Raw genomic sequence first — 25,001 nt, forward strand, 5'->3', positions numbered from 1 at the left:
CCGATTTTAATCGGTATTACCTATATATATATGATTAAATTTATTTGAATTTTGTTCTTACCTATCGATCTATCGATCTTCGATAACGGTTTCCTATTTGAAGTTCTTTTCTTTGTCTCTATGTTTCATTTTGGTACTTTGAATTAATAAATAAAAATAGCTTGGTATTAATATCAAGTAGATGATTTGATTGATTAGGTTTTTTAATAATGATGTTTTTTTGTTCATTATTACGATAAGGAGAAGAAAAATTATGAATTTGTTTATTTTGAAAATTCTACGAATCGGCTCGTGATAATAACTTTCCATAATTATTTGTAATTAATGAAATATCGAAATAATGTCTCTCTCTCTCTGTATTAAAGGATAAATCATTTTCAATTGATAAATTATAATTGATTTGTCTCTACAATTATTATATAATACCAAAAAGTGAACTACAACACGTTTGTAATTTAAAATATTATTATTTACATGAATAAAGATTGTTATCGTAAATCAAATTTATAATAACAAACATTATACGATCGCGTAACTAATATTTAAACATTAAAATAGCATCCTAAATGAACATAAATGTTAAATGTGTCAAGAGATCCTTATCGAATCAACGAAATATTAAACGAGTCAATCTCGTTAGCAGACACTCTATTAAAAAAGAACTTGATCAAATCGATCAATATTTCAATATTAGTTCATCGAGTGATTGTCTTCTATTATTATTATCATCCGAATTAAATATACAGGATGTCTCATAATATATTGGCATAAATTCAGGCGTAGTTTCAGTACTTTTAAATTAAAGAAACAAAATATATTCATGAAATTACATGCTCGAAATGATTATATAACAGACTGTTATTGTCTTACAGTAATTTAAATAACTTAACTGATTGATTGTTTCAACTATTTACGAGAAAACTTTTTATCTTACTTTGTTTTCTTATTTTAGTGTACTAAAACTATCCTTTACGTTATGCTAATATATTTTGAAACCACCTGCATATATATATCATATTACTTAGGATTCACTTTTGCATTGATACACACATATATATATTAAATGTGTCTATATATTTGTATATGTATAGTTGTTAACCCAATTCATTGTTTTCTCGGTTTCTCGAATTTGTAAAACGAGGGCAAACTGATTGACCGACTGATCGATCGATTAATTGATCGATAGATTGGTACTAACCACTTGGAAAAGCTAAAACCAACCAACCCGATCTCATCGAAAGGATAGAAAGTGTTCGTATCTTCCAAGTGGACTCGTTCAACTTTTTCGATCTTCTTTTTCCCTTTCGAAATCGAATTAGAACGATGCTCTTGTCCTATACTTCATATCCGATTTTTATTCTCGTTATATTTTAGTTAAACATATCGAATTAGATTGAATTAAATATGGGAACATTATTTTTAGATTGAAATTTTGATAACAGTTATGTACAACAAATCGCATTATTTATAGATTTAAAAAATTAAAAAGAAATATACACACACACACAAAAAATAAATACGCTAGTATACTTTATACGAATATGACTTCGAATGAAGAAAAATTATTTTTCAAACGATCGAGAGACATTTTTCTCCATCAAAGTTATTTCCTAGGAAATAATTTTCAATCTCAATAACAACAAATAATATAATAGACGAACTGATCGAAAGAAACGAATAAAATCGAAGTGTATAGTATCTCCTCATTCCACGTATATTCCAGCGAACCAACGAACGAACGAACGAACGAACGAACCAACCAACCCCTTCCGTTCTTTTATTTGGCAAGATTGAATTTCGATCTTTCTTCACGTATATTCGTGTCCAATGTATTTCTAGATACTAAGAACGTGTACACGTATCTATATATATATATATTTCTATGCTATCTCTGTCTTTCTTTTTACGTGTGTGTTGAGGAAAAGTCAAAGTGCAGAAGTACTCTCATGGGGGCAAGTCGAAGCAACGGCAGTGACATTGTACATAGACCATGTCAGATACGACCAGCCAAGATAGAAACTTTAAACTGACCCTGATCGATGCTTATAGACCATCCCACTCCGATACTACTACGAGATTTATCCCAAGTTGGAAGTAACGATCGTTTCAACGTCTACAGAGACGGACAGGACAGACAGACAAACAGACGGAGAGTGTGTGAGAAAAAGGAGAGAGAGAGAGAGAAAGAAAAGGGAAAAAGGGCTTTTCCCGACGACAACTTTCGTACTCCTAAAACCCTCGCAGAACGTTCCTGCACGGATATAAACCGGAAATTTCGTTTTGACGTCGTCGCGATTACTCGTTTCCTTGTATCGAAGAAAACTTATAGGAATCCTTTGATATATCTTCAAAACGATTGTTCACATGGGAATTAGATGAGACAAAGATCGATAAGGTAAAAAGGAAAAAAAAAAAGAAAAGAAGTAAGGAAGATAGTATGAAAGAAAATAAGAAGAAAGAGGAATTGATTTATGATCCCTCTTTCTTTTTCTTCTTCTTCTTCTTCTTCTTCATCTTTGTCTTCGAGAAATATGAATAATAAAAGTTAGAAAAAATAAAAATGAAAAAGAAAAAGAAAGAAAGGGAAAGTTCGCGTAGGGAAAATCGTAGCTCTTGGATTTGCCTTATTTACCAATGGTTTACGAGTAGGGTGCCACTAGTGCTGGTAGTTAACGTTGAGGAGGGGCAAAAGGGAGAAGGGTTGAAGGGGTGAAGGAGGTAGGTAGGTAGGTTTGTCGAGGGACTATATGGCTCGTCGAATTGCTCTCGTTGAACGAGGTGTGCCATCCCGCAGCGTGCGTGCAAATTGCTCGACAGAGAGAGAGAGGAGGTCAACAAAGGGCCGATCCCAACGTTCAGAGCCGTAGTATTACCAATTAGAATTGCGTTAGAACGAGAGAGAGAGAGAGAGAGAGAAATGGACAGACAAGTGGACATATAGACAGATAGACACAATGACATGAAGAGAGAGAGAGAAAATCGGTCAGGTGATGTCATCAAAGAGAGAGAGAGATAGAACATAAAACAGTGTCATGTTGTCATCGAAGAGAAAACGAGAAATAATTAGCGAGATTGTGGCGTCGAAATGAGGAAAAAAAGAAAATGATTAAGATTGCGATATTGAGAATAGAAAGAGAATCATAGATAGAATTAGTTAGATGGTGGTGTTGTTGAAAAATGATAGAGAGAGAGAAAAATATAGCGAATCGGTGGCAGGATATTATGAAAGAGAAAGAGAAAGAAATTGGTGAGACGGTGTTATTGAAGATAGAAAGAAAGAAAGACGGAGAGAGTATCAGGGAGACGGTGTTATTGAAGAAAGAAAGAGAGAGAGAGAAAATTGGTAAGATGATGTTATCTGAAAGAGAGAGAGATAGATAAAGGTAGAGTTAGAAGAGGGTTAGGGTTGGGAATTGAAAGTGATGGCATTACTACTACTACTACTGCTACTACTATCACCACTACCACCGCAACAAGAGCATCCACATCAACACTATTACCAAGAAAGCTTGTAAATGAACGCCAGAGAATATTCCTCTTTCCTCGTAGTAGGACAAGCCCAGGTGAATTGATGTTCGTAACGTCGGTTGTCGCACGAGACCAGCCCACTTTCATGGCCAGCTTCCAGTTCTCGTTAGGTTCGAGCTTTCGACTCCTCACCATAGTCAACTAGATTACTACCGGTTGCTATAGGTATTACCTGTTACAATGTGCAACGTATTACCTTTCTCTTCTCTTCTTCTCTTCTCTGTTCTATTCTGGTATTCGATTATCCTGCCAATTCGATTCCAACCTACGTTTCAATTCAATTTGGAATATTACTTCTTCTTCTTCTTCTTTTCCTTATTATTATTATTATTATTATTCTTATTCTTTTTTTTTTCTTTTTTTTTTCTTCTTTTTTTATTCCTATCTTTCACTTTCCTTACTTTAATTCCGCGTGTTTTTTAATTACTTTTCTGTTACGTTTATTAATTGGAGAATTAAAATGAAATACGTAAATATTATATATACCTGTAATATAACCATGAGGATGATTATGATCACGATGATGATGATGATAATGATGATGATGATGATTATGGCTTTTTTATTTTTATTTCTTGTTCGTCGTTAAAAAAAAGAAGAGATAAAAAGGATCAAGCGACGTTCTATAAAATATTTTGACGGGAAAGTGTAATTAACTTTATCATATGGGTCAATAAATATCAAAGAAATATAATAAAAAGCACGGTTATAGAGAGATATTTGTTAAATGTGAACGTTACTAAACCATTACTTTATATTTTTGTTATGAAAATAAAAAAGAAAGGAAAGAATGAAACGAGAAAAACAAGAAACATGAGATTTCAATTAACCGAACTATTTCTATCTCTCTCTCTCTTCCTCTCTTTGTTTTCTTTTTTTATAAATACCATCGTTTATTGTATTATTTGTAAAATCATTTTATATGGAATAAGAGATAAAACTGGGTCAATGATTTAAATAAATATTATAAAAGCGTAATTGCGAATATTTTATCGATTAGTTTTGACGATATTATATAATCAATTTTATTAAATTCTTTTTCCTACTTTTTAAGTATTCCCCTATTTTTCATTGTTTTTATTTCTTTTTTTTATACTTCCCTCGACTTTAATTATATAATAATATTCGATGCTTCTCGAAGGGAAAAAATTAAATCCATTTTTTTTTCTCTTTTCTTTTATTCGAAATTAGAAGCCACCTTTCAATACATTGCAAATATTTTTCTAAAATTTATTTAATGATGCAAAATGTATTATTAACGATTAAAATTTATTTAATAAGATTATTTTTAACGTAAATCTATTCACCCATATATATATATATCCGTCACTCTTCACCATACACTTTATCTAAGAATAAATGACAAAAGTTTTAGTATTAGTTTATTAATTAAAGACAATATTATCACGACCAAGTGGAAGTAGGAAGCTTGCGAAGCTCTTAATGTTCAGAGTAGAATGCAAGAGAACCCATCCCGGAAGTAAGATCCCATGGGGATACAAAAGGAAACTAAGGATAGGGGTTAAATTTTCACAGAGATTATATTACATCTCTCTCTTTCATATTCACTCTCGTTCACTCTTATTCGCTCTCTGTGTACCTCAAACTGGTAAAATACTCTATTTCTATTACTACTGTAACAATAATAACAATGTTATTAATCTAATTGAAAACGAGACCCCCCACACACACACAATGATTTTGCAAGAAAAGTTTGTCGAAAAATTCGATAATTAGTTCAACGAGCACAAATTTTTCCCCCAAAGTTATAATTAAAAGAGTTTAAAAAATGTTTTAAGTGAAATCTTCTACGTGTGTATAATGCAATTTCATTTTTATATTTAAGTTTTAATTCTTTGCATTGAGATACGACACGTTTTCTAAACGATTAATTAAGGTGAAAGTAAAAAAATCTCGATTGAAAATTATTTACATATTAATATGTAATTAAATACATGATTTTTTAAACGAAAATAAAAATAAATAATTATTATTGATAGATTATAAAAATGAACAGATAGTATTATATTAAATATAATCAAAGTTCAAATATATACACCAATATATACATAATTATTCTTCACTAAATGTATAATACATGGGATATATGAGTAAAGTTTAGTAGTCGAGAGGAAGTAGAAATTTTCACATAGGGTGTATCTCGTTGGCCGTTAAACGGGGTTGGTAATAGAGTTCATGATTAATATGAGACCGTCAAATTTGTCGCGAGTGATGACAAAGGTTGCTTTACGTTAAGGGTCTCTGTTCTAAACCAGAGGTGAAAGAAGAAGAAGAAGAAGAAGAAGAAGAAGAAGAAAGTAAAACGAGCAAGAAGAGAAGATGAAAAAAGTCGAAAAGAAAAAGAAGGAAAAAGTGGAAGAAGAAGAAGAAGAAGAGGAAGAGGAAGAGGAGGAGGTGGGGGAGAAAATTTTAGAGGAAAAAGTGAAAGAGTCTCTGGAGTTGAGGTGACCAGAGAAGAGAGAGAGAGAGAGTAGAAAACGAAAAAAAAAGAAGATGAAAAAGGGAGGAAAGCTCGACGCTTTTTTTTTTCATTTGAGTTTCCTACTTGGCCTGATCTCGTTTTTCTACGCAACCTCATCCTCTCTTTCTCTCTCTTTTTTTTACTCTCTCTCTCTCCCTCTCTCTCTTTTTCTCTCTTTAACTTTTTTTTTTTCATTCAGTTTCTACTAGGCAAAAATAATTATACCACATTAGGAACGAGCTTTTCGTTGCTATTCAAACAAAGCACTCTACCCCTCAACCCACCACCTTTCTCTTTTTCTCACTCACTCACTCGTTTATTCACTTTCTCACTTTTTCATATATTTCGTATACTTCGTACCTTTCTACGAATTGTCAGAAGCATAAGAGAAAGAGAAATAGATAGAAAGATAGAGAGAGAGAGAGAGAAGGGTTTTGACGTTCATCGTTCGTACGTTTCGCAATTTCAAAGGACATTTAAATTTTTTCTTTCCTATTTCTTTTTTTTTCGTACTTTTTACTTTTTACTTTTTATTTTATTCCATTTCTTTTTTAGTAATGCACCCACGTATACATATGTATATGTGTATATATTTTGGATATATTCATAGTTGCTTATTATAATTATCAGGTAGGTCGAGTTTTTTAACGAATAAATTTCGAGCTCGATTTAAATAAAGAAAAGTCTGTCGGTTAAAATGTATAAAAGGTTTTTCAAATTAAGATTTGTACGTTTCTTTAAGGGGTTGAAGATTTAAAGTTAGGGGTAGGAGAGTACGGGGTGTAGGGAGTGGTTTAAATGAAGGTGGGGGAATTTCAAAGGTTAAGTCGAGTTGGACGTTTACGTGGCAATTAGAATAAGACTAAACTCGAAGAAAATTAATGTTGAATCTTTTTCATATTTATAAATGTATATATATATTTTTAATCTCCTGTAATTCAAAGTATTCAACAAAAAAGTGTTTATCTGTTCGATGAGTTTTTCTCTGTTTTACCTGTTTGTTTATTTGTTTGCTCTCTTTTTTTTTTTTTTTTAATTTATCATCTTATCAAAGGATAGCATCCAGTCAGATTTTAATTTGCCGACTGGAATATTTCATCGAATAATTTATTTTTACATGCGTATACGTGGCTTCAATCAAACGGTAGTATTGAAAAAAAATAAAAAGAAAGAAAGAAAATAATAATCTTAAACTCATTTTAAGAGAGAGAGAGAGAGAGAGATGATACGTGATTTAAAATTATTTATCTCTCTGGCAAACTGAAATATTTCCTGTAATTATATTACTGTTTACTTTGACAGAAATTAATAGAAATAAATATCAAACCTAATTAACAAGCATGAAAATAATTTCGAGAAATAATCTAACAACTAAATATCACACACATTCAAAATGACTTTAGATAATTTTATTTAAAACTAAATTTACAAAAATAAAAGTATATACGTATATATGCGTTAATTCTTTAGAAATGAAATTCAAGAGGTGTTTTTTTGTTTGAATTTTTTTATTTTTATGGTCACAGAAACGTGTACGCGGACGGTGAGGTCGAATAAAAAATTCGAAAAAATGAAAAAAATAAAAAGAAGAAGAAGAAGAAGAGGAGGAAGAAAAAAGGGAGCATTTATTTGGTAGTATTGGTATAAGGGAAAAGAGAACAACGCAGAAAGGTAAACGATCGGCCGCTTATTAGTTTACTTTACCCCTCGTTAAACCGCGCAGTAAGACCGCAGCAGTGCTCTCAAAGTAAAGCGAATTACACCCCTCGTTTTTTCCTCTCTCTCTCTCTCTCTCTTTCTATCTTTCTTTTTCTTTCTCTTTCTCATTCCCTTACTCTCTTTCTTTCACAAAAGCTTTTCCCCAACGTTCGTTGTTTTATTCGGTTCCCGGTTTGGTTTCGACGATTCCTCAGGGACTCCGATCCTAAAACAATTTCAATTACACCCTCTTTTCCTCTTCGATGTATCACAACTAGGGACAGATATATCAATGATTTCCTAAATTATTTAGCTTTTTACTTTTTTTTTCTTTTTTTCTTGTTTTTATCTATTAGATAAGATTAGGCAGAAATATAGATCGAGTAACTGTCGTTCTTCTTTTTCTCGTTCAATTGTTTCTATTAAATAATTATTTATCATTAAAAGTGTTGGTTAATTACAATGATCATTGTTACATATATTTTGAACGTAATCTCACATAATTAAAAATCATACTTTTTTTTCCCTTATTGTTCGATTATTAAAAAGCAAAAAATATTTTCTCGATGCAATGGTATATTTCAAAGGAAAATCATTTTATAATTTTCATTGTAAATTATATACATGCATACATACATGTATGCACATAATACGAATATCAAACGTAATTAATAAACACGAAAACAATTTATAAATAATTTGGATATTAAAAATAATAAATATTAATAATAAAAAATATATAAAAAAAATTAAATATAATAAATAAAAAATAATTAATATAATAATAAAAAAATATTAATAATAATAATATATAAAAAAAAATAAAAAATATTTATGTATAAATAGAGTGACAAGTAAGTATAACAATAGATACTAATCTCGTAAAGTAGGTCAATTAGGCGGCAAACCACGAAAAGCAGCCGAAGGCAATGACCGCTTTTAGGGGTACAGTGTCTAAGAGATAAAAACTACTGCTACCAGAAAGAAGACAGTTAGTTTTCTTTCTCTCTCTCTCTTTCTTTCTTTCTTTTTCTTTCGATTAAGAAAAAGAAAGACACTAGACGGATAAGATCCCTCTTTGTCCTGACAGTTAGTGTACTATCCTTTCCTGATTGGCTGGATTAAGGATAAGTTAGCTTTCGAACCTCAAATACGATTGTTACAATCTTATTTCTTCCTTTCTCTCTTTCTTCTTTCTTCATTTATCTTTTTTTTACAAACAATAAACGAAAAAAGAATTCTGTTTATTCCAATCGATCGTTCATATATATATTAATAGTATAAATTTATAAATTATGCCGAAGATACAAATTACAATATTGACCAAAGATTCTTAGGTGAGTGTACAAAATTAATTACATTTTTTTGAGATTTATCATAGAATAATCGTTAAGCTTGTAATTTAGAAACCCACATAAAAAGATTGAACCTTATGAAGCAAATGATATTGATTCACAATTGACTATTATTATCTTTGACAAATCAAATCTTTTCCTACTTTCAAAAAAAATATAAGAAACTAAAAACTTCCAAACCATTTATTTTACATCTCGAAATCGAATAAAATATCGACGAATATGGGAGGAAAAAAATAGGACAATATGAAACAGAAAACCAGGTTTCGATGTATCATCAATTTGTGATAAGTCGATAACGAAAAAAAAAAAAAAGGGAAGTACGTAAAAGAGGAAAGATTTGGTCGTGAATGGCTAGAAATGTAGTAAAAGAAAGAAAGGAAGGAAGAAAGAAAGAAAGAAAGAAAGAAAATAGAAATAAAAATAGAAAGAAAAAGGGAAGAGAGGATGGTGAGAGCACGCATACTAGCGTATACATCCAACAACCCACCCACACACCCACCCACACGCTCGCACACGTATTCATAAATACTCACAAATACAGTGGGAACGAGAACGTTTCTGCGGTCCGGATGTTCTGCGTTTAAGTGAAAACTTCGAGTTAAGGAGGACGTAAAGTCTACGATGACTCTCGAGATTGGTGCGCAATTTTCCGTGGAATGTGAATAGCCCTGCCGGTGATTTCAGTGATAGAACGAGTTCGTGTACAACAACCAGAAGAATACAATAAAACATACTCTATATATATATATAAGTTATATAGGTATTACACGTGTATATAACGTAAGAAAGAAAGAAGTGGTAGTGGGGGTAGAACCTATCAGGATAAAAACTATCGTGAGGACCAATCATAACGCGGAACGTTTCGTTCTTTTTTTGTTTTTTTTTTCTTCTTTATTCTTACGTTTATCTTGATATAATTTAACACTCGTTTTTATTCTTATTAAAATGATATATGTATATCGTGATTATTTAAATAATAATGTGTATACGTATGAGTATGTAAATTAGTATAAATATAAGAGAGAAAGAGAGAGAATTCGAATATCGATTAACAATAAGATTAACTTTTCAAATAGAACACGACGTTATTTGTGGACAATGCTTAATACATATGAAATGGTTAAAAGGGGAATACGAAATTGTAACGATACTAATTCGAAGGATTAGAAAACTAATCTCTGGCAAAGATCAAATGGGATAATATTTGAGAAATGTATGATCTATTGGTTAATATATGCGATGATAAATGTTTCCTTTATTTTATACTAAATCTTATCGTTTACAACGATCACTCGTATAAATGAAATAAATAAATATTTAAATAAATGTTTAAATTAACTCGTTAAAAATAGCCATATAATTTTAATCTTTCTTTCTTTCTTTCTTTCTTTCTCATCCACATTCGCACTACTATATATCTCTTTCTTCTTCTTCTTCTTCTTTTTTTTTTGCACAAAGTGCTGACACCGAGGTCAAATTTCAACTTACTCTAACAAGATTACATTTCCACTCTTTTCTTCTTCCTCTCTAGAAAACGTACGAGTCTTTTGGCAAAGAGAGCTGCTGCCACATAAAGGAAAGTACCTCAGCAAGTGGCAGTGCCTACTTTTCGACATACACACACACATATATATATACAAACATACATGCGTAACTGTTGTTAACACTCACAAACCTGTGTGTCTTCGTGTGAATTACTACCAGCACGCATATACTGACTTATCTCCACATTTATCACGTATGTACTTGCGTTAAGAAAAAATAAAGGACAAAAGAATAAAAAATAAATTCAAAGAGAGAGAGAGAGAGAGAGAAAGGCTTAGCTCTTTAGTTAGGGTGACGATTAGGGTGTTAATCGATGTTCGGCCTCTCGAGAAACGACTTACCGGATTTAAGGTGAACCCTTTTGCCATTACCAACCCAACCAAACCTCTTCCCTTCCAAATCATCGTTTTTTCTTTTCTTTCCTTTTCTTTACTTTTTTTCTTCGCTCATACAAAAGCAACTATTACATACCGTGATTCGACGCCTTTGCTATCTCAATCACGAAAGAAATAAGAATAGGAGAATAAGAAGAAGTAGAAGAAGAAATTGAGAGAAAAAGAGAATTTACGTCATTAGTCACATTTCTTTCTTGCGTGGAATCCGTTTTTATATTAGCCGGCTAATTTATTATGCTAATTACTTCTCCAAGTGTTGCTGTTCTTCGTGCTTCTTTCTCCTCTTACGTTAGATTTCCTTCGCTAGTTTTGCTTCTCAAAACGAACAACGTTTATCTCATACCCACCCACCCCACCCTTTCCCCTTTTATCTCTCTCTTTCTCTTTCTCACGTTACTTTCTTCCTTCCATTTTCTTCGTGTCCCCTTTCTTTTCTTTTCTTTCGACGAAAAAACGAAGCATATTTTTGGCAACACTTTAAAGATTTTTATCGACAGAACATTTCTCTCTCTATCTCTGTCTCTATTTTTCTTTCTTTCTTTCTTTCTTACTTTCTTTTTCCAACGAGCCTTCATTTTTATCATCCCCTTTCCATCTTTCTTTCATTTGATATTTCACGCGACGGGTTAGTTAATTTATTGACACGTTATCTAACCCTAATTCTCGTTACCTTTCTTTTCGTAATATTTTCTTTTCTTTTTTTCTTTTTATTATACTCCCTTTTTGTTCTTTCTTTCATAAGTTTTTAAGTAGAGAAAAAAGAAAAGACATTGGACAAATTTTGATAGCGCAAAAACGAAAGGAAAGAAGAAAAAAAAGCAAAGAATTGGAATGATCGTGATCCGAACCACGAACGCATTAGGTTCATTCACGCGATCTCACGTTTATCGTGGTATTCTTGATGAAAAAGAAAGAAGAAGGAAGGGGGGTGGGGCTAGGAGGAAAAGTGTGAGAAATAGATGAGAAAAGAGGGGAAAAAACTTGTAGACGTGGTTTAGAAATGAATCGTTTTTATCGCTATTTTATTCGTCGATAAAAGTAGACTCGTTAGATTTAAGTACGCTTATGTTTCATCTTCGGATTATCGATAAATTCCCCGTGGGATCGATTATGGCGAATAACAAATCAAATATTTAGTTAAGTGTTTCTTTCCTTTTCTTTTTTTTTTTGTTTAGTTATCGTCATACAAGAGGCACGTGATCAACAAAATGTTTAATTAATTTTCCATAAATCAAGTATATCTTTTTTCTTTTTTACAATAAGAACAAAATTCCATGGCCCTTATTTTTACAATAAAATATTTTCTAAACACGTTTTCGCAACAATATTAATTAATATTTAATGTAAAAGCGCAAATATAAATACATTTATTATAAAGCTTTTAGATATAATTGACGCGCGTCTTTGTTTCAAATAATTACGCTTGAAAAATAGATTAAATTTTTGAATTAATTAAATAATGGCAATATATAACACAATTAATTATCGTTAATCATTTTTCTGATATATCCAAATATTATAAATTTAATTATTACACATATACACGCGCGCAAAATTTTAATCCAACAGTGGACAGAAAAATTTTCGATTAAATTTAATGACATACGATTGATTGAGGTTAATATATATATATATAAAAAAAAGAAAATGTTCAACGAATTGTCGATGAAAATAGAAAGAAGGAAGAAAAGGTATTAACAAATAGACAGATAAAACAGATATTATATAATATATATAAAATATATATATATATACAATGGGATTAGTTAAGTTCAAAGTTACATGTCAAGTTTCCTTGAAGATTAACAATCTGTCAAGAAGAATATTATTCTCCTTTTGTTCTCTTTCTTTAGAGAGAGAGAGAGAGAGAGATCGACTACTATTTCTCGTTCGACGATGTAAAAGACAGCTTCTCCCAGGCGATTATTATTGAAAAAGGTACGAGGACGAAGCCAGTCCATAAATTTTCGACCAACGACGTTTCTTCGTTTCTCTCCTGGGTAAAATAGGGAAAAGAAGTTTTAAGAATAGAAAGAGAAAAAGGGAAGAGGGAATGAGAGAGAGAGACAGAGAGAGAGAGAGATAGAAAGAGATAAAAAGAGATAGAAAGAGATGGAATGAGATAAAAAGAGATAGAAAGGAGATAGAGGATAGAAAACAGGAGAACTGAGTCGAGATTAACCTTCTCGTCTCTCGCGAAGGTACGCTTATCCAGAAATCTCTCGAGATTTCCAGGCTTGCCTCTGTGTATCATGCTTTTTCTATTCTCTCTCTCTCTCTCTCTCTCTCTCTCTCTCTATCTTTCTTTTATATTCTTCCTCCTTTTTTTCTTTGTTTTCCCTTTTATATATTTTTTTCTCTTTGTTTTTGTTTTTCTCTTTTTTTTTTTTAACGACGAGTACCGTGGCCCGTTGTTCGAAGCCGAGATAGCCGATTGGAAAAATCGCGCGAACCGAGCCGAACGAAATTGACTCTGGATGCATCCTGGGAATCTGCCCGAACGAACGAACGAATCACCCCGACCAATGAACGAATGAACGAAGAAATAGTACAGAGAAAGGGAGAAAGAATCTGGAAAGGATAGAAGAAGAAAGAAAGAAAGAAAGGGAAAGAGAGAGAGAGAGAAAGGGTGGAAGGATAGGAGAAATAAAATGAGAATGAGAAAAAGAGATAATAATTTAACGAATGTGAAAGAGAGACTTTGATTAACAGAAAGTAAATATAAGAGATAAGAAGAGAGAAAGAAGATAAAAATTGTAAGAGAGAGAGAGTGAGTAATAGAGAAAGAATAAGAGAAAATTTTATATATGTATAGAGAGAGAGTGAGAGAGTAAATGTGTGAGAGAGAAGAAAAATATAAAAGAGAAAGAAAGAGAATCTAAGAGAGATAGAAAATGATAGAAAGTGAGTGAGTGAGTGAACTCGTTCGTTCATGCAGTAAAGGAAGGTAAAAGCGGGTGGGTGAGTGGAAAGAGGGGTGAGTGGAAAGAGGGGTGAGTAACAAGACCAAGACGACGACGACGACGACGACGAGGAAGAGGAATAAGAATAAGAATAAGAAAAAGAAGGAAGCAGCCAACCGTAACCCTTGAACTCGTAGGAAACAACAATATTTTTCACCTTTATCGTTCCACCCCCTGTCTTACCGAGGGTTGCACACTACCGAGAGATGACAGCTCGATTCTGAATTCCACCCACTCTCTTACAACCCCTTCTCTCTCTACCCAACTCCTTCTTCTCTTTCCTACCCTCCCCCCTCCCGCTTACCCCCTATTCATTTTACGGACTTGTTCGGCACTTCCTAGAAACCTGTCAGTCCGTAGATTATATCACACGTTCGACAGGATGTTTTTACATTTTTCTCTTTTAACGATTACTATTTTTTACCAGAGTCTTTTATTCTTTTTTTTTTTTTCAGGGAGCCAAGTGTACGCCGCAGGATAAAAATGAATTCATGAATTTCATGAATTTCGTGAAATGATTTTTTTTCAAGAAAATTTAATGGCAAAGTTTATATTAATTCGTATATTCTTTGTTTCGTCATTACGATTAGAATTTTTGTTAGGATTTTCCTTTTTTTTTTTTCTATTTCTACGTAATAAAATTATACTCCGTGTACGAAGAATAAATTGAATTTATCTGGAAAAAATTGATGTGAATAAAATCTAAGTCGATAAATTAGATTCGATTTTAGATAAATGAATCTAAATTAACAGTAGTTATTGATTTTTCTTTCGTAAATGTATTCTCATTCGAGATCAATTTAGTTTAATATTTTTTAATCGGAAAATAAAGGTATAATACACTTGTTAATTGATAAGATTACTATACGGGGGAAAGATCTATTTAAAAATGAATGTACCGAGAGAGAAATAAGGACACAAATGGTATGAGAACGAACAGAAGTTAATAATGTAGGATAATAAATATTTATCGGTTCCGGGATTATACGAGGACGAACGCAATTAGCCGCTTTTAATAATTAAAGACAAGGTAACTTGTTCGCTTGGTAACTATCTAACTATTACTCTTTGGATAACTCTCTCTCTCCGATGTCTAAAAAGGAACGATGACGTACTATTACTCGATAAAAAATAAAAAAAGGAAAGGAATCAATTACATACCGTTTCTTTTTGCTTGCGTGATTCAGTATTTTTGTAAATTATTTACATATATACATTTTATTTTTCTATTCGTTCATAATAATAAATACTTTCCTTAATAAATCAGTATTAAATTATATAGAGATTTATATATCTTATAATTATTTCACGCACACACATAATATTTTTTTCTTAATTTTACATTATTCATATAAATAGAAATATCAATTAATTGTTAATGATAATAACGAAAAAATAAATTATTCCATTTTACTGTATAATATTTCCTAATATTATAAAAAAAAAAAAAAAATTATATATTTCTTCTCTCTCAATTTGATTTCATTCATATAAAGTGAATATTACAATAAACATCAATATACATTATAAAATAAATTTTGATAAAAACTATATAAACCCTTTTCATATATCTAATACCTATCACAAGAAGAAGGTATGTAAAATCATGCATGAAACGTTTCCATGTTTTTCAAGGAATGAGTTACGATCGATTTTGAGACACGTTTTATTCTCTCTATCTCTCTCTCTCTCTCTCTCACGTTTCCTGCTCTCTTATTCATCGACCTAGTCTAACCATCTTGCAAAAAAGGAATGGAGGAGGTTCTCCTCGTTGCAGAGCCTCAGAAACGAGCTTTTTCGATGTAGAAATGTCTTCGAATCTAAGGACTCCTTCTTTATATTTTCCTTTCATTCTATTTCTCTCTCTCTCTCTTTCTTTTTTCTTTTTACATTTTCTCTCTTTCTACATTTTCTGTAATTCATGTTAAAGAACCTTGTTGTCCATATCTCTGTCTCTCTCTCTCTTTTTTTCTACTCTTCGTTCTTGTTAATAAATCGTTATTATCGAGTTTCCTAGTTCTTGACAGGGAGGAAACGATGTCGTCGGTAGCATGAACCTAACTCTTAACCCTCCCAGTACTATCACTGCTTTGGCCTTCTATAAAATCTTTCAGGTCATCCAATTATGCTTCCATTATTATCCTAGACTATCTTTTCTCTTTCTCTCTCAGTCACTCTTTCATTGTTCCATTATTTCTCTCTCTTTCTTTCTATCTATCTATGTGTTTGTGTAGCTGACGTATGTTGGTCTAACGGTGAGTGAGTGAGTGAAAGAGAGAGTAGGTTCGGTTTGATAATTCAATACAAAGGAAGTTCGATCTGTAGCACTATTGGAACGACGTATAATGGAACAGAGAAAGAGAGGGATTCAAAGAGAAACAGAGTAATGAAACTAAAAATAATCATTGGGAAATAAAAAAAGAATGAAATAAAATATAACATAGAAGGAAATATAGATAGGGGACGGTATTCTAATATGTGCACAACGATATGGTAACTTTTGCTTTGTAAATAGTAGTAATAGTAGTAGTAGGGGGTGGTTTGTTGGTTGGGTGTAGGTTCATACGTTTGCTATTTAAAAGAGAAGACCGGACAAAAGGTATTTACTATACCGTGAGGATAATCTATATATAGTGATTAGTGTACATGTATTCCATAGTATTACAGTTTCGAAGGAAAGAAAGAAAGAAAGAGAAGGAGAAGAAGAAAGTCCTGTTTATTCCAATGGGAGAAATTACGGAAGTGTGTGCTAGGTAGAAGTAGTGGTAACGCTAAGGTTGAAAATATTTACAAGCATTTCCTAGAAATATGTTTTCGAAAGCGTTTCTACCTAGCATTGCCATTGCACCAGTGTACTTTTCTTTCCTAGTAGATTACAGTTGGTGTATTTATGTATGTATGTATTTGTTGTGTTACTCTCTATTGTTGCGTTGCAGTTACAGTTTTCAGGTGCACCCGGTTAACAGAACCCATATCTCGTGTTCTCCAATGAATTTTGCTTCTTTTGGCTTAGGAGACAATAAACCCATCCTCTATATGTCTATTGGTGTGTATGTTTTGTGTATATTTATTTATTTTAGTATACAAGTTTGTATATATGGAATATACTCTAAAGAATCTAGAGTAAACTTTGATTTTTCACTAAACTCTCTACACGACTGACAAATTATTGGAGTGTAACAAAAAAAAAATATATAAGAATAAAATAAAAGGAAGAAATATAACTATAAAAAAAGAATTGAGAGAGCTAACTTCGATTTTTCACCAAGTACCACGCTACTTAATAATTATCGGAGTGTAAGAAGAAAAAAAAGATTATGAAGATTCGAAATACGTGTATTTTTTCATTGCGTATCCTGTAATGATATATTTTAACATTTGTTTTATATGAGTATACTAAAGAGAATGAGGAAAATTAAACTTCGATTTTCCTCGAAGTTAATAATAATTTTTATTTGAATGTAAGAAAAAATATAGTCGAAGAAAATCCGTTTTTTATGGTACTTGTGTACCACATTTACATCGAATTGATATTGTTTTTTATAATTACTGGTTTCGTGATAAACAAAAAATTATTAAAGTGAAAAAGTAAAAAAAATATATGAATAAGAAAAAGAGAACAGGAGATGAGAGAGAGAAAGAGAGAGAGAAAGGGAGTGAACTAAAGAGAGTCGAAAGAAATTTTATATTTTTTGTTTCAGACCCTTCCTGACTTCAACGAGGAGACTGGAAATTCAATCGACTGCTCGCAACCCAGCTCACTGACCAACTTTCGAAGTTTAATTAAAATAACCGCGGTGCTAAGTGAACTCGTAGAAAGTAGTAGCTCGTTCCTGAACGTTAGTACTCTATGTACATATATACTTATAAGTATATACCTACATACATGCATACGTACGTGCTACGATTTTAACTTGAATCGTTTGAAAGTTCATCGAGTTTCGATGTACATACATAAACACATACAAACACACACGGATTCGCATAGAGACTTGCAAATACAACGCATACGTCCATAAATTCATGCATGATTATTTACAAATATTTATATTAATTATGCATACATAAACAATTTGTAAAATCAAAAATAAATCACAGAAATATTCGTATCTCCAATTGTTGATATAAAAAACATCAATAACTTTTTGTAATAAAATATTTTTCAAAATTCTTACGAACAAATACATTAAGATAATTAAATATGTAAATTGATATTAAATTTTATCGTAGAACAGCATATATATATATATATGTATATATACGAAATTATACAATAAAAAGGATTTGATCGTTTTACTTTAGATGATAACGATAGGACACTTATAGTCGTTGAAAAATAAGTGTGCTAACGGATGCTCAAGGGATACACATTACACGAGACAAATACTCTCTCTTTCTCTCTTTCTCTCTCGCCATTAAAGTATTATTTACCTGCAAATTCCAGACATTAAAAACTCATTTGCAGTTAGTCGCATCGTGTGATATTGCAGCATTGTATCTTTCTACCATCTTTTCTTCTCCTTTTCTTTTTCCCTTTCTCTCTCTTTTTTCGTATTTGCGATTTACGGTATCTCATATTCCATTCTCATTACTACTTTCTAGGAAAATATCGTCTATGTTCAGTCAAAAGTCACTAACAAACATTTATGCTAATCTGAATTATTGCTCTTCGAACAAATTAATAATTGGATAAATCAGGTTTAGAAAAAGTATGCTTTTCGTTAATCCTTTTACACATTAACATTGACGTTTTTCGAGAAATAAAAATTAGTAGATTAAAAATAATGTAATTTTCTTATTAAAAAAGAGGAAAATATGGTTAATGACTTTTGGCTGAACGTAGACGAGAAAAATAAATCAAAAACGATGTTTTAGATTAAAGAGCAATTTGAAGAAAAATACTCGTTCCGTATTACAAATACGTTTTTTTTTTTTCTAAACAAATAAATCTACCACGGTTACTCACATAGAGAAATTCATTTATTTTCTTTACAAAAATATCTTAATTTTTCGGAAAAAGATTCCAAACACTTTCAGCCTAAACTATCTAATTATAAATGAAACGATAGTTAAATATGAAGTAAGGATAAAAAGACGGACGCGAAATTGAAAGGACTGTGATTATTGGGAACGATTTATTCGACTATTTTACATTGGGAAATGTGATCGACGTAAATCTTTCCGCAGCACGAATAATATTTATACGAGAAGCTTACTCATCCGATTTACGATAGAACACCAACAGCAGCAGAACAGCAGCAGCAGCAGCAGCAATAGTACCATCACTACTACAACCTTAAAGAATTGTTTAATGAAATTCAAACGATGAAAGATGAATGGCATCTACCATAGCACATATATATAGTTAGAAAGAGAAGTAGGAAGAGAAATATGTATGAGTATATACCAATCTTTAGTAAAGATGAGCAAAGTGGTGATTACCAATGAGAGTAAGAGAATGAAAACGAGAGAGATAGATATATAGCATAGATAGAGAGAAAGAGAGAGAGAGAAACACATAGACCAACAGCAGAGAGATAACTGGAAAGTTCAACACGATGATGTCGATTTAATACTACGTTTGCAGAAATCTTACTCCTGGTACCCGAACTCGAGCGATGCAATTTCGTGCAAACTTATGGAACAAAATTCAAACAGTTCCAGTTCTCTCTAATACAGGAGCCTACAAGATGATGACTAGTAAAGTAGAGTAGACTAGAATAAACGTTTCATTATCATGCGTAGAGCTTAAGTACTTCATTAACGATACCACCTGTGTTAATTTGCTGAATATAGAATTATTACAAATGTACAATTCAACTATGTTAACTCGAATTCATTTATATTTTATTTATACTTTTGTTCGATAATAAAAAAAAAAAAAAGAAATAAGAGAGAGAGAGAGAGAGAGTAATAATAAAGTATATGGCGTTTGTCTAAAGAAAATGAAAGAATAAAAAAAGATGTCATAAAGAATAACACGACGTGATTTATTATTAGTTATATACGCGTTTGCGTTTGTACGTATTTATATGGAAAGTAATCATGCGAATGACAAGAAGATGTGAATTCCTATCTTTTTGACTTTGATCAAATATGATATTCCAGAGAAGAAAAGTAGAATGAAATATTTCCTTTCTCTCGAATAAATTGAACTAACGTGCAATATATTACGTTCAAAGAAACGATCTTGTTTTATATATATTTTTATAAATATATAATATACATAATAATACGTATATACTTAATTACTAAGATTGATTTCATTCATTCATTCATTCATTCATTCGTTCATTCGTTCATTCATTCATTCGTTCATTTTAAAAGATTCTGACAAGCTCTTGTGTTATCGCGATATTCGTGAAAACTTTCGTCGTAATGAAAAGGACGACAGGGAGTCGTGCATTCGCAGGATCCCCATCGTTCTGATCTTTAAAATACTTTAAGGATAATATCCAAACTCTAATGATGTTCCTTATTACACCAAGTGCATCCCATAAACTGCACACTCTCTCTCTTATCAGATGATAACTACTTTCCATGAAATTCTTCTCCTTCTGTGTAACTCATGATTGAAGATTTCTAATCATAGTTTATTTCGTCCAACTTATCCTAACATATTATTCTATAATTTACAAGAAACTTGTCAACTTTAAGCAATATTTCAAATTAATAAAATGTCTACATTTTAATCATGAAATCATTTTTATTATTATTATGAAACTACTTGTTACTCTAATCGGAATAAGAATATTTTTAATTTTCTATTAGCTTATATTACAAAATGATATCGTGTATTTAAATTTAACATTTTTACTTATACTATAACTAAATTTCATTCTTATTTTTATCCAACACGCGATATTCTCTATATCACATATATTTAAATATAATATGAAACATAATCACACATGACAATAATCAAAAAATTAAACGAACGTTAAAAAGGAATATTTTTAATAGAATAAAAATAATATATTATTTCTTACTTGGATAAATGACTGACGACGACGGGGTTGTTGCAAATCCTCTTCTTTTTCCAAACACTAAAAACACCTACACAAACCACCCTCGATTGTGTGGCAAGCCTTTTCGTAATATATCCTATACTGTTGCTTGTCTGGTACTCACAGTGCATCCAGTAATCTTCGTGCACGGAATAATCTGTATTGTCCGAAACACGCTCCGCGCCGATTCAACCAACCCCTCTTCAAGCGCACCCTCACCGCCACCTCTCCACCTCCCCCAACTCACCCTCCTCTAGTCGAAAACGTGACAAACACGGAGCCTTCCTGTTAGCGCACGAGTTACAGGGATATACACGACAATCAGGATACACGATTATCTACGACTGTGTACTTAAGTGCACGCATATATCTTCACGTACATATGCATGCATATATGTATGTGTATACGTATTTATGTCGGGGACACGTATGCATATGTACATATGTATGTTTGTAAGTTAAATCATCAACACGAAATTAGACGAAATGTTATTCTCTTCAACGTACATTAACGGCCACTTATGATTACGTTATTATTTTATTATCATCGTTAATATTGTTGTTATTATTTTTATTTTTATTATTATTATTGTAATTAGTTTTTTTTTTTAAATTTATTCTCCCGACAGGAATTATGCTCTATTATCGTTTATTTTTTGTTCATTTTTTTTAATTTGTTATAACACACCAATTTGTTTCTAGAAATATTGAACGTTAACGCACTTGATCATCGGTGAATCACTGAAGAACTTTTGACATGTGTAAATTCACTGAACGAATCACTTGAAAATCCTTTTCTTTAGAAATCGCTCGTTCAATTTCTACTCAACGTCATTCTTTTAAATCAATGCCTCCCCCTCTTCTCTTCTTTCTCTCTCTTTTTCTCTATCTTCTTTTGAAAAAATAAATAAAGAAAGAAAAGAGAAGGAAGGAAGACAAAGTTCACGTAGCATGATTAATCCGACGGAAACACGTCTTCGTGGACAAATTTATTCCAATCTCAATCATTATCTCTCATCTTCAAAAAAAAAAAAAAATAAAACATAAAAGAACAGTAAAAGAGATTTTTTTTTCTGTCTCTCTCTTTCTCTCTCTCTCTTTTTCTCTCTTGTTATTCCAACGAAGAGTGTCCTTGTCTTAAGTAAGACGTAGAATATTTAAGCTAATGCGACGTGTGTTATCACGCGTAGGAGACACGTGAGGTGACGTGGGTGGATACAGTCTCTGCTATGACGTTGTCTATAAAGGTTAAAACGTAGAAAGAGAAACACAATGATTTTCCAACATAGATCTTGACGATGATCGTTTTTATGGGATCCTGAAGATATAGAAAACAGAGAACAAACAAAATTACGAATGTGCACGTACAAAAAGGAATGAAAGATTTACCCCTTCCCCTCACCCCCAAAAAACAAAATTAATAACAAACACATGTATAGGTAAAAGAAGAAAAAAAGAAAAGAGGAAAGAAAGCGATAATAGAAAAGGAAAAAAAAATGTAAGGGGAGAAAAAAAAAGAAAACCAAAGAATACGAATATCTAAATGAAAAAAAAAAGAAAAGAAAACAACAAAAAAAATAATAAGAGATTAACGGGAGGATAGAAAAGAGTTAGAGAAAAAAAAGAAAATAGGAAATTACGATAGGAGAATCGCGTGGTCACGTTTAACCTGAACGCGAGTGCCGACCGGTTTGACGTTCTCGTCTGCTCTGCGTACCGGGCTGCTACTACTGGGGATCTCCGTATGCTTGTTTTTGCAAACCCACCACCACACGCGAAAGAGAAAGAGAGGAAAGAGAGAACAAGTGGGAGTGAAAGAGAGATAAAGATAGAGATAGAGAAAGAGGGTTGATCTCCCCACCACCATTAGGAGGAGAAGCAGTAGCACGACCACCACCACTACCATCACCACCACCACCACCAACCACCATCACCATCATCCTCACCCTCACTTCCAATACCACCACTACTACCACCACCATCAACAGAAGCAGCACCAGCACCACCACCACCACCACCAGAAACAGAAACAGCAGCAGCACGACGACGCTCGGCAGCTCTCGACGATGCTCGGCGTCGCGACGGCGCACTAAACCGACAGGACCTCTATCCTTCTCACTTGGTATCTGCTTTTCCCTCCACCATCGATACCAACACCATCACCATTTTACTTGTATTACTCGTATATCCCTATCCTTATACATTTTTCCCTCCCCCACCTTTTATCAATGTGCACGTTTATTTCTTTCTCTCTCTCTCGTACTCTACACGCATACTTCTATCTTTCTCCCTCTTCCAATATATACATATATGTCTACGTGTATACGTGTGTTTCTCTTTCTCTCTTTCTCAATTTATACATACATGTATACGTATATCTCTTTCTCTCTCTTTCTCAATTTATATATACGTGTATATGTGTGTCTTCCTTCCTCCTTCTCTCCCTCACTCTTTCTCTCTCTCTCTCTCTTTTGTACTTAATTCGTATATGTGCGTGTGTGTGTATGTGTATGTGTGTTTTTCTCTCTTTCTACTTAATTCGTAAATGTATGTGTATCATTCTCTATCTCTTTTTGTCTTACTGTCAAAGTTTGTATGCGTGATTAGTCTATCTCTCTCTCTCTCTCTCTCTCTTTTACGGCACCTCTATCCCCCTCCAGGGGCCACGGATCGATCCGTCCCTACGTTCGTATATACGTTCTTCGTCCTCCGAGTTGCTCTGCCACACTAAAGCTTATCCCTCCACTGTACTTGCGCGCCAGAGTTTTCTGAAAGGGTGAGTGTATAAGGAGAGAACGAAAGAAAAAGAAAGAAAGAAAGAGGGGGGGTGGTGAGAAGGGTAAAGGTAGGGGAGAAAAGTCTCGATGTTAACTCGCGTGTCCTCCACGATTTTCTATCCAACTTCTTTACGAGATCGGTCAGCAACCAAAATTATACTATTAAATTTTGATGCTTCTTCCAAGTTGAATGAAAATTTTTGAAGGAAAGTATGTTTTTCGTACTTTTTAACTTGATTTGGGGTTTTCTTTTTTCCTTTTTTCTTTCTAGCTTTCTATATTTCTTAATACGAAGAATGAAATTGTTTTGTATTACGAAAATTGGTTGTGAATTTGTATGGAATTTGTTACTCGAAGTAAATAATAATTTTAAATATTATTTTTTTTCCCCGGACAAATGTAAATTGAATTTAATGAAATTTTTACAAGAGATCTTTTGATATAAGTCATTGCTTATAGATCTTTTAAATCTTACGATTTAGAAATTTTATTTCAAAATATACAATTTTGTTCCGAGTATTTCTTTTCCTTTTTTTTGTTTGAAAAAGAGATTGATTTATGAGATAAAAATACGTTAACTCTCAGTGGTCTTGAAAATTTTCTATCCAACTTTCTTTTTGAAATCGGTTAAAGCCACGAGAAAATTCGAAAGATCTATAGAAAAGTACAAAGAGAAAGATCGTCCGCATTTCTATCTAGAATCTTAAACGAAAATTTTAAAACGGTCGATAAGTTTGAATAATTACTTTCCTTCTTTATGCGTCTTTTCGTCCGTCTCGAAAATTCTGCATGGAAACTTTATAGGTGTAATCTTGAGATTTAGATGATTTCTTCGATAAAAAATTAAATAAGTACTATTAATAAAATTCAAATTTTTCTATGATAGAACATTAAAAGATATATAATACAATATAATTGAAAAAATAATGAAAAATAAATATGCCAATCTTCACAATCTTCAAAATAATTGAAAAATGCATACTTATATCTTCTAAAACAATCAAAACTAAAGTTCACAAAAAATAATGATACACCCAATATAATAAAATTATATTAATAAATGAATTATCGATAAATGTACTATTATAAAACTTTACCAAACAAATATAAATAAATAAATTATATAATAAAAAAAATACTGAAGAGATAAAATTCATATAAAAAAAAAAAAAAAAGGAAAAAAATCCAATCTAAACACGACAAGATTCAACGTACATTTCATTTAAGAGCACATAGTAAAAAAAAATA

The 25,001-nt window shown here is 32.0% G+C and overlaps 1 protein-coding gene across 13 annotated transcripts in view; it reads right to left on the reverse strand.

The window, feature by feature from the left end:
* The window catches only part of LOC122524349 (neuroligin-4, Y-linked-like), a 131,107-nt gene extending 108,166 nt beyond the window's left edge, over positions 1-22,941 (reverse strand). For 2 of the 13 annotated variants that reach the window (XM_043646552.1, XM_043646548.1), the window contains exon 1: positions 20,959-22,255. The gene's annotated coding sequence lies outside the window, so the exon portion shown is untranslated. The other 11 variants (XM_043646549.1, XM_043646546.1, XM_043646545.1 and 8 more) reach the window with 11 other exon arrangements.
* Between the last annotated feature and the right edge of the window lie 2,060 nt (positions 22,942-25,001).

Source organism: Polistes fuscatus, unplaced genomic scaffold (genome assembly GCF_010416935.1).
Source record: "Polistes fuscatus isolate 324 unplaced genomic scaffold, CU_Pfus_HIC Scaffold7, whole genome shotgun sequence".
NCBI lineage: Eukaryota > Metazoa > Arthropoda > Insecta > Hymenoptera > Vespidae > Polistes > Polistes fuscatus.